The 10,456-nt window shown below is 39.2% G+C and overlaps 1 pseudogene; it reads right to left on the bottom strand.

The window, feature by feature from the left end:
* Positions 1–9,307: 9,307 nt before the first annotated feature.
* Positions 9,308–9,921, bottom strand: Rab1a-ps4 (RAB1A, member RAS oncogene family, pseudogene 4; annotated as a pseudogene).
* Between the last annotated feature and the right edge of the window lie 535 nt (positions 9,922–10,456).

The raw sequence follows: 10,456 nt of genomic DNA, 5'->3' as shown, positions 1-10,456 counted from the left end.
ATTTCTTTAGGAGGTATGGGTTTTTAGATGGTTTATTTGTTCCTGAATTAACTTTGGTACCTGGTATCTGTCTACAAAATCATTCATTTCCTTCAAAATTTCCAGTTTTGTTGGATATAGGTTTTTGTAATAAGATATGATGATTTTTTTTAATTTCTTCAGATCTGATGATATATCTCCCTTTTTATTTCTGATTTTGATAATTTGGATGAGCTCTCTGTGACCTCTGGTTAGTCTGGCTAAGTGTTTATCTGTCTTGTTGATTTTCTCAAAGAACCAGCTCCTGGTGTTATTGATTCTTTGTATAGTCCTTTTCGTTTCTACTTGGTTGATTTCAATCCTGAGTTTGATTATTTCCTGCCTTCTACTCTTCTTGGGTTTATTTATTTATTTATTTTTGTTCTAGAGCTTTTAAGTGTGCTGTCAAGCTGCTGACATATGCTCTCTCCTGTTTCTTTTTGCAGGCACTCTGAATTATGAGTTTTCTTCTTAGTACTGGTTTCATTGTATCCCATAAGTTTGGGAATGTTGAATCTTCATTTTTATTAAATTTGAAGAAGTCTTTTATTTCTTTCTTTATTTCTTCCTTAACTAAGTTGTCACTGAGTAGAGCATTGTTCAACTTCCATGTATATGTGGGCTTTCTGTCATTATTGTTGTTATTGAAGACCAGTCTCATTGCATGGTGATCTGATAGGATGCATGGGATTATTTCTATCTCCCTGTATCTATTGAGGCCTGTTGTGTGACCAATTATATTGTCACTTTGGAGAAGGTTCCATGAGGTGCTGAGAAGAAGGTATATCTTTTTGTTTTAGGATACAATTTTCTATAAATTTCTGTTAAATCCATTTGGTTCCTAACTTCTGCTCGTTTCTCTATGTCTCTGTTTAATTTCTGCTTCCATCATCTGCCCATTGATGACAGTGGGGTGTTGAAATCTCCTACTATTATTGTGTGAGGTGCAATGTGTGCTTTGGGCTTTAGTAAGGTTTCTTTTATGAATGTAGGTGCCCCTGCATTTAGAGCATAGATATTTAGGAATGAGAGTTCATCTAGGCTGGTTTTTCCTTTAATGAATATGAAGTGTCCATCCGTCTCTATTTTAATGACTTTTGGTTGAATGTCAATTTTATTTGATATTAGAATGGCAATTCCAGCTTGTTTCTTCAGACCATTTGCTTGTTAGACACTCTAAGGTAGTGTCTGTCTTTGTCTCTGAGGTATGTTTCCTGACTGCAGCAAAATGCTGAGTCTTCTTTACATATCCAATCTTTTAGTCTATGTTTTTTTACTTGGGAATTGTGACTGTTGATGTTGAGAGTTATTAAGGAATAGAGATTGTCACTTCCCATTATATTCATTGTTAGAGGTGAAATTATGTTTGTCTCTCTTTTGGTTTCTTTGCAAGGAAATTATATTCTTGCTTACTGTACGGTATACTTTCTCTCCTTTTATTGGAGTTTCCATCTATTATCCTTTGTAGGGCTGGATTTGTAGAAAGATATTGCATAAATTTGGTTTTGTCAGAGAATATCTTGGTTTCTCCATCTATGTTAGATGAAAGTTTTGCTGAATACAATAACTTGGGCAAGCATATTTGTTCTCTTAGGGTCTGTATTACATCTGTCCAGGATCTGCTGGCTTTCATAGTCTCTTGTTAGAATTCTGGTGTAATTCTTGTAGGTCTGTCTTTATATGTCACTTCACCTTTTTTCCTTACCTCTTTTAATATTCTTTCTTTGTTTCGTTCATTTGGTGGTTTAACTATTATGTGATGACAGGAATTTCTCTTCTGGTCCAATCTATTTGGAATTCTGTAGGCTTCTTGTATGTTTATGGGCATCTCTTTCTTTAGGTTCAGACAATAAAATATAACCCAGTTTATTGTGACCCTCCTTGCCCGCATGGATCTTAGGCCAGTATCAGTCCAGGAGAACAAATGGAGCAGAGAAGATGAATTGCATCCTGTAATAATGACACTAGACACAACTGTGAGTAAACAGATCAAATTTACTTGGGATTTACTTTCAAGGAATTTATAGTATTGGGTATCGGGGTTAGGGTAAGAATATCAAGGATGGGCAATGGTTATTGGCTGAAGGCTGAAAAATCCAAGATTCCTCATTAACATGGAGAAGCATTCCAGGAACTCCAGGTATTAGCTGAACAATTTCTGATTGAAAAAAAATTAAACTGTAATATAAAACTATGTGACATTCTGCAGGTAGAGGTATGTGGGAATTAAGGTGAGGGAAGGGAAAACCCTGTTATTAAATGAAGTTTCCTATTTTGTGCTGAAACCTGAGAGCTATCCAGACAATGATAGACTTAGATCTTTTTTTTATAATACGAAGTAAACTAAGATTTTATTGTGAAATTCTCATAGATGGAAAATTCAATTGAATATTTAGTCTATCCATTTTGCATTTTACAATAGTCTTACCACTTACCCTTGTAACATGTATTTCAATTGGTTGTTTGTGAAAAATAAACCTGTAATATTTGGCTTATTTTTAGATTAATATTTTGTCATTAAAGATCCCATAATAAAATGTGTACTCAACAGCTACACCCTAAACCACCAAATACAGAATGTTTGACTGCTGCTTAAACCAAAGGAAACTGCCACTGACGTTTATCACCTTAAAATGCTAGTGTCTACAAAGGACTCTGTTTCCCACAGTAAGACAAAAGCAGTCTAGGATCTCGAAGGTCCTAATAAACAGAACTTTCACACATGGAAAATTTCATAAAATAAATATATTATTTCTCCCATCATTCCCATCTAGTGTTCATGTTTTCAGTTAATTTGGGAAATAGAATTTCTACAGTTAGGGTAATCAACATTTCCTGCTTTCTTTTTTTTTTAACTTCAATTGTTTTCTTTTCTTTTCTTTTTTTTTTTTTTTTTATTAACTTGAGTATTTCTTATATACATTTCGAGTGTTATTCCCTTTCCCGGTTTCCGGGCAAACATCCCCCTCCCCCCTCCCCTTCCTTATGGGTGTTCCCCTCCCAACCCTCCCCCCATTGCCGCCCTCCCCCCATAGACTAGTTCACTGGGGGTTCAGTCTTAGCAGGACCCAGGGCTTCCCCTTCCACTGGTGCTCTTACTAGGATATTCATTGCTACCTATGGGGTCAGAGTCCAGGGTCAGTCCATGTATAGTCTTTAGGTAGTGGCTTAGTCCCTGGAAGCTCTGGTTGCTTGGCATTGTTGTACTTTTGGGGTCTCGAGCCCCTTCAAGCTCTTCCAGTTCTTTCTCTGATTCCTTCAATAGGGGACCTATTCTCAGTTCAGTGGTTTGCTGCTGGCATTCGCCTCTGTATTTGCTGTATTCTGGCTGTGTCTCTCAGGAGCGATCTACATCCGGCTCCTGTTGGTCTGCAATTCTTTGCTTCATCCATCTTGCCTAATTGGGTGGCTGTATATGTATGGGCCAAATGTGGGGCAGGCTCTGAATGGGTGTTCCTTCAGTCTCTGTTTTAATCTTTGCCTCTCCCTTCCCTGCCAAGGGTATTCTTTTTCCTCATTTAAAGAAGGAGTGAAGCATTCACATTTTGATCATCCGTCTTGAGTTTCATTTGTTCTAGGGATCTAGGGTAATTCAAGCATTTGGGCTAATAGCCACTTATCAATGAGTGCATACAATGTATGTCTTTCTGTGATTGGGATAGCTCACTCAGGATGATATTTTCCAGTTCCAACCATTTGCCTACGAATTTCATAAACTCGTTGTTTTTGATAGCTGAGTAATATTCCATTGTGTAGATGTACCACATTTTCTGTATCCATTCCTCTGTTGAAGGGCATCTGGGTTCTTTCCATTTTCTGGCTATTATAAATAAGGCTGCGATGAACATAGTGGAGCACGTGTCCCTTTTATATGTTGAGGCATCTTTTGGGTATATGCCCAAGAGAGGTATAGCTGGATCCTAAGGCAGTTCAATGTCCAATTTTCTGAGGAACCTCCAGACTGATTTCCAGAATGGTTTCACCAGTCTGCAATCCCACCAACAATGGAGGAGTGTTCCTCTTTCTACACATCCTCGCCAGCATCTGCTGTCACCTGAGTTTTTGATCTTAGCTAATCTCACTGGTGTGAGGTGAAATCTCAGGGTTGTTTTGATTTGCATTTCCCTTATGACTAAAGATGTTGAACATTTCTTTAGGTGTTTCTCAGCCATTCGGCATTCCTCAGCTGTGAATTCTTTGTTTAGCTCTGAACCCCATTTTTTAATAGGGTTATTTGTTTCCCTGCGGTCTAACTTCTTGAGTTCTTTGTATATTTTGGATATAAGGCCTCTATCTGTTGTAGGATTGGTAAAGATCTTTTCCCAATCTGGTGGTTGCCGTTTTGTCCTAACCACAGTGTCCTTTGCCTTACAGAAGCTTTGCAGTTTTATGAGATCCCATTTGTCGATTCTTGATCTTAGAGCATAAGCCATTGGTGTTTTGTTCAGGAAATTTTTTCCAGTGCCCATGTGTTCCAGATGCTTCCCTAGTTTTTCTTCTATTAGTTTGAGTGTGTCTGCTTTGATGTGGAGGTCCTTGATCCACTTGGACTTAAGCTTTGTACAGGGTGATAAGCATGGATCGATCTGCATTCTTCTACATGTTGCCCTCCAGTTGAACCAGCACCATTTGCTGAAAATGCTATCTTTTTTCCATTGGATGGTTTTGGCTCCTTTGTCAAAAATCAAGTGACCATAGGTGTGTGGGTTCATTTCTGGGTCTTCAATTCTATTCCATTGGTCTATCTGTCTGTCTCTGTACCAATACCATGCAGTTTTTATCACTATTGCTCTGTAATACTGCTTGAGTTCAGGGATAGTGATTCCCCCTGAAGTCCTTTTATTGTTGAGGATAGTTTTAGCTATCCTGGGTTTTTTGTTATTCCAGATGAATTTGCAAATTGTTCTGTCTAACTCTTTAAAGAATTGGATTGGTATTTTGATGGGGATTGCATTGAATCTGTAGATTGCTTTTGGTAAAATGGCCATTTTTACTATATTAATCCTGCCAATCCATGAGCATGGGAGATCTTTCCATCTTCTGAGGTCTTCTTCAATTTCTTTCCTCAGTGTCTTGAAGTTTTTATTGTACAGATCTTTTACTTGCTTGGTTAAAGTCACACCGAGGTACTTTATATTATTTGGGTCTATTATGAAGGGTGTCGTTTCCCTAATTTCTTTCTCGGCTTGTTTCTCTTTTGTATAGAGGAAGGCAACTGATTTATTTGAGTTAATTTTGTACCCAGCCACTTTGCTGAAGCTGTTTATCAGCTTTAGTAGTTCTCTGGTGGAACTTTTGGGATCACTTAAATATACTATCGTGTCATCTGCAAATAGTGATATTTTGACCTCTTCTTTTCCGATCTGTATCCCCTTGATCTCCTTTTGTTGTCTGATTGCTCTGGCTAGAACTTCAAGAACTATATTGAATAAGTAGGGAGAGAGTGGGCAGCCTTGTCTAGTCCCTGATTTTAGTGGGATTGCTTCAAGTTTCTCTCCATTTAGTTTAATGTTAGCAACTGGTTTGCTGTATATGGCTTTTACTATGTTTAGGTATGGGCCTTGAATTCCTATTCTTTCCAGGACTTTTATCATGAAGGGGTGTTGAATTTTGTCAAATGCTTTCTCAGCATCTAATGAAATGATCATGTGGTTCTGTTCTTTCAGTTTGTTTATATAATGGATCACGTTGATGGTTTTCCGTATATTAAACCATCCCTGCATGCCTGGGATGAAGCCTACTTGATCATGGTGGATGATTGTTTTGATGTGCTCTTGAATTCGGTTTGCCAGAATTTTATTGAGTATTTTTGCGTCGATATTCATAAGGGAAATTGGTCTGAAGTTCTCTTTCTTTGTTGTGTCTTTGTGTGGTTTAGGTATAAGAGTAATTGTGGCTTCGTAGAAGGAATTCGGTAGGGCTCCATCTGTTTCAATTTTGTGGAATAGTTTGGATAATATTGGTATGAGGTCTTCTATGAAGGTTTGATAGAATTCTGCACTAAACCTGTCTGGACCTGGGCTCTTTTTGGTTGGTAGACCTTTAATGACTGCTTCTATTTCCTTAGGAGTTATGGGGTTGTTTAACTGGTTTATCTGTTCCTGATTTAACTTCGATACCTGGTATCTGTCTAGGAAATTGTCCATTTCCTGAAGATTTTCAAATTTTGTTGAATATAGGTTTTTATAGTAAGATCTGATGATTTTTTGAATTTCCTCTGAATCTGTAGTTATGTCTCCCTTTTCATTTCTGATTTTGTTAATTTGGACGCACTCTCTGTGTCCTCTCATTAGTCTGGCTAAGGGTTTATCTATCTTGTTGATTTTCTCAAAGAACCAACTTTTGGTTCTGTTGATTCTTTCTATGGTCCTTTTTGTTTCTACTTGGTTGATTTCAGCTCTGAGTTTGATTATTTCCTGCCTTCTACTCCTCCTGGGTGTATTTGCTTCTTTTTGTTCTAGAGCTTTTAGGTGTGCTGTCAAGCTGCTGACATATGCTCTTTCCTGTTTCTTTCTGCAGGCACTCAGCGCTATGAGTTTTCCTCTTAGCACAGCTTTCATTGTGTCCCATAAGTTTGAGTATGTTGTACCTTCATTTTCATTAAATTCTAAAAAGTTTTTAATTTCTTTCTTTATTTCTTCCTTGACCAGGTTATCATTGAGTAGAGCATTGTTCAATTTCCACGTATATGTGAGCATTCTTCCCTTATTGTTATTGAAGACCAGTTTTAGGCCATGGTGGTCCGATAGCACGCATGGGATTATTTCTATCTTTCTGTACCTGTTGAGGCCCGTTTTTTGACCAATTATATGGTCAATTTTGGAGAAAGTACCATGAGGAGCTGAGAAGAAGGTATATCCTTTTGCTTTAGGATAGAATGTTCTATAAATATCCGTTAAGTCCATTTGGCTCATGACTTCTCTTAGTCTGTCGACATCACTGTTTAATTTCTGTTTCCATGATCTGTCCATTGATGAGAGTGGGGTGTTGAAATCTCCCACTATTATTGTGTGAGGTGCAATGTGTGTTTTGAGCTTTAGTAAGGTTTCTTTTACATATGTAGGTGCCCTTGTATTTGGGGCATAGATATTTAGGATTGAGAGTTCATCTTGGTGGATTTTTCCTTTGATGAATATGAAGTGTCTTTCCTTATCTTTTTTGATGACTTTTAGTTGGAAATTGATTTTATTTGATATTAGAATGGCTACTCCAGCTTGCTTCTTCTGACCATTTGCTTGGAAAGTTGTTTTCCAGCCTTTCACTCTGAGGTAGTGTCTGTCTTTGTCTCTGAGGTGTGTTTCCTGTAGGCAGCAGAATGCAGGGTCCTCGTTGAGTATCCAGTTTGTTAATCTATGTCTTTTTATTGGGGAGTTGAGGCCATTGATATTGAGAGATATTAAGGAATAGTGATTATTGTTTCCCTTTATATTCATATTTGGATGTGAGGTTATGTTTGTGTGCTTTCATTCTCTTTGTTTTGTTGCCAAGACGATTAGTTTCTTGCTTCTTCTAGGGTATAGCTTGCCTCCTTATGTTGGGCTTTACCATTTATTATCCTTTGTAGTGCTGGATTTGTAGAAAGATATTGTGTAAATTTGGTTTTGTCATGGAATATCTTGGTTTCTCCATCAATGTTAATTGAGAGTTTTGCTGGATACAGTAACCTGTGCTGGCATTTGTGTTCTCTTAGGGTCTGTATGACATCAGTCCAGGATCTTCTGGCCTTCATAGTTTCTGGCGAGAAGTCTGGTGTGATTCTGATAGGTCTACCTTTATATGTTACTTGACCTTTTTCCCTTACTGCTTTTAATATTCTTTCTTTATTTTGTGCGTTTGGTGTTTTGACAATTATGTGACGGGAGGTGTTTCTTTTCTGGTCCAATCTATTTGGAGTTCTGTAGGCTTCTTGTATGTCTATGGGTATCTCTTTTTTTAGGTTAGGGAAGTTTTCTTCTATGATTTTGTTGAAGATATTTACTGGTCCTTTGAGCTGGGAGTCTTCACTCTCTTCTATACCTATTATCCTTAGGTTTGATCTTCTCATTGAGTCCTGGATTTCCTGTATGTTTTGGACGAGTAGCTTTTTCCGCTTTACATTATCTTTGACAGTAGAGTCAATGATTTCTATGGAATCTTCTGCTCCTGAGATTCTCTCTTCCATCTCTTGTATTCTGTTGGTGAAGCTTGTATCTACAGCTCCTTGTCTCTTCTTTTGGTTTTCTATATCCAGGGTTGTTTCCATGTGTTCTTTCTTGATTGCTTCTATTTCCATTTTTAATTCCTTCAACTGTTTGATTGTGTTTTCCTGGAATTCTTTCAGGGATTTTTGCGATTCCTCTCTGTAGGCTTCTACTTGTTTATTAATGTTTTCCTGTGTTTCCCTAAGTGTGTTCATGTCTTTCTTGAAGTCCTCCAGCATCATGATCAAATATGATTTTGAAACTAGATATTGCTTTTTTGGTGTGTTTGGATATTCCATGTTTGTTTTGGTGGGAGAATTGGGCTCCGATGATGGCATTTAGTCTTGGTTTCTGTTGCTTGGGTTCCTGCGCTTGCCTCTCGCCATCAGATTATCTCTAGTGTTACTTTGTTCTGCTATTTCTGACAGTGGCTAGACTGTCCTATAAGCCTGTGTGTCAGGAGTGCTGTAGACCTGTTTTCCTCTCTTTAAGTCAGTTATGGGGACAGAGTGTTCTGCTTTCAGGCGTGTAGTTTTTCCTCTCTACAGGTCTTCAGCTGTTCCTGTGGGCCTGTGTCTTGAGTTCACCAGGCAGCTTTCTTGCAGCAGAAAATTTGGTCTTACCTGTGGTCCCGAGGCTCAGGTTCGCTCGTGGGGTGCTGCCCAGGGGCTCTCTGCAGCGGCAGCAACCAGGGAGACCTGTGCCGCCCCTTCCGGGAGCTTCAGTGCACCAGGGTTCCAGATGGTCTTTGGCTTTTTCCTCTGGCGTCCGAGATGTGTGTGCAGGGAGCAGTCTCTTCTGGTTTCCCAGGCTTGTCTGCCTCTCTGAAGGTTTAGCTCTCCCTCCCACGGGATTTGGGTGCAGAGAACTGTTTATCCGGTCTGTTTCTTTCAGGTTCTGGCGGTGTCTCAGGCAGGTGTCCTGCCGCTCCTGGGCCCTCCCCCACGGGAGCCCAGAGGCCTTATACAGTTTCCTCTTGGGCCAGGCATGTGGGCAGGGGTGATCAGTGTTGGTGGTCTCTTCTGCTCTGCAGCCTCAGGAGTGCCCCCATTTCCTGCTTTCTAATCTAATGCTTAACCATTGTTGTGAGAAAAGGACGGTGGCAGATTTTAGCAGCAACCTCCACCTGACTTGTTGACTGGAGTGCTCTGGATTTTAACATTGGACTTCTCCGCACCACCAGCTGTTGCTCCAGGATCCATTCGGTTTTTAATCTCCGTGGCCATTGTCATGAAAGACTGTTCTACAATCATTGTGTTCTTAGCACTGGTTTCCAAAAATGGAATTCCAAGGGAATCTGCAAATTCCTTTGCCATTGTGTAGTCTACTACCTTGTTGTCAGGTCACATGTGTTCCCTACCAACAACTTGTTGACATTTTCACTGGCATAGCGATCTATCTCCTGCAGCCACTGTTTAACGTTATTGAAGGACTCCTGGTTGGTCACATCATACACAACTATGATGCCATGACTTCCTCTGTAATAACTGGAGGTGATTGTTCGAAATCTTTCCTGGCCTGCTGTGTCCCATATCTGAAGTTTGATTATTTTCCCTTCTAGCTCTATAGTCCGTATCTTGAAATCCACACCAATTATGCTGATGTAGCTTTCAATATACGTGACATCTGCAAACCTAAGGAGAAGGCAAGACTTTCCAACCCCAGAATCGCCAATCAGAAGTAACTTGAATAAATAATCATATTCGGGATTCATGCTGGACATGTGACTGCAGCTGCCTCCGCTGCCACCGCCCTTTCTGACGCAGCTGCCGCCCCAAGCTTCTGCACCACGGTTAATGGAAGGGGAGGAATGAGCTAAGCTGTTCCAGTAGAGCAAACATCAACCCCACATCGACGCTTAATACACAATCAGCAGCCGCCGCCACTCAGTGATCGCTTTCACCCAAAAATTAGGCTTAGATCTTAATTAGCAGGGTTTATCCGCAGGCTAAATTGAACACTGTCATACATATATAGATGGATAGAAAGATAGATAGATAGATAGATAGATAGATAGATAGATAGATTAGCGATAGAGATATATAGATAGACACTATAGAACGGAATCGGACAATTGATGTGGAATATACGCTTAACCCATGTAAAACTTTGATCTTTGATTTCTATGAAATGCCAGAGTTTCAGATGATATTTGTATAGAAAGTGAAAGGATGGGTAAATGAGTGAACTTTTGTAAATTGTGTTTCTCTAAGTTTACAGCTTAAACTTACATTTTCCTAAGTTGATTGAAGCTGAGA

The sequence above is a fragment of the Rattus norvegicus genome, chromosome 1 (genome assembly GCF_021556685.1).
Source record: "Rattus norvegicus strain SHRSP/BbbUtx chromosome 1, alternate assembly SHRSP_T2T, whole genome shotgun sequence".
In the NCBI taxonomy this organism is placed as follows: Eukaryota; Metazoa; Chordata; class Mammalia; order Rodentia; family Muridae; genus Rattus; species Rattus norvegicus.
This window is presented reverse-complemented; position numbering and strand designations above follow the sequence as displayed.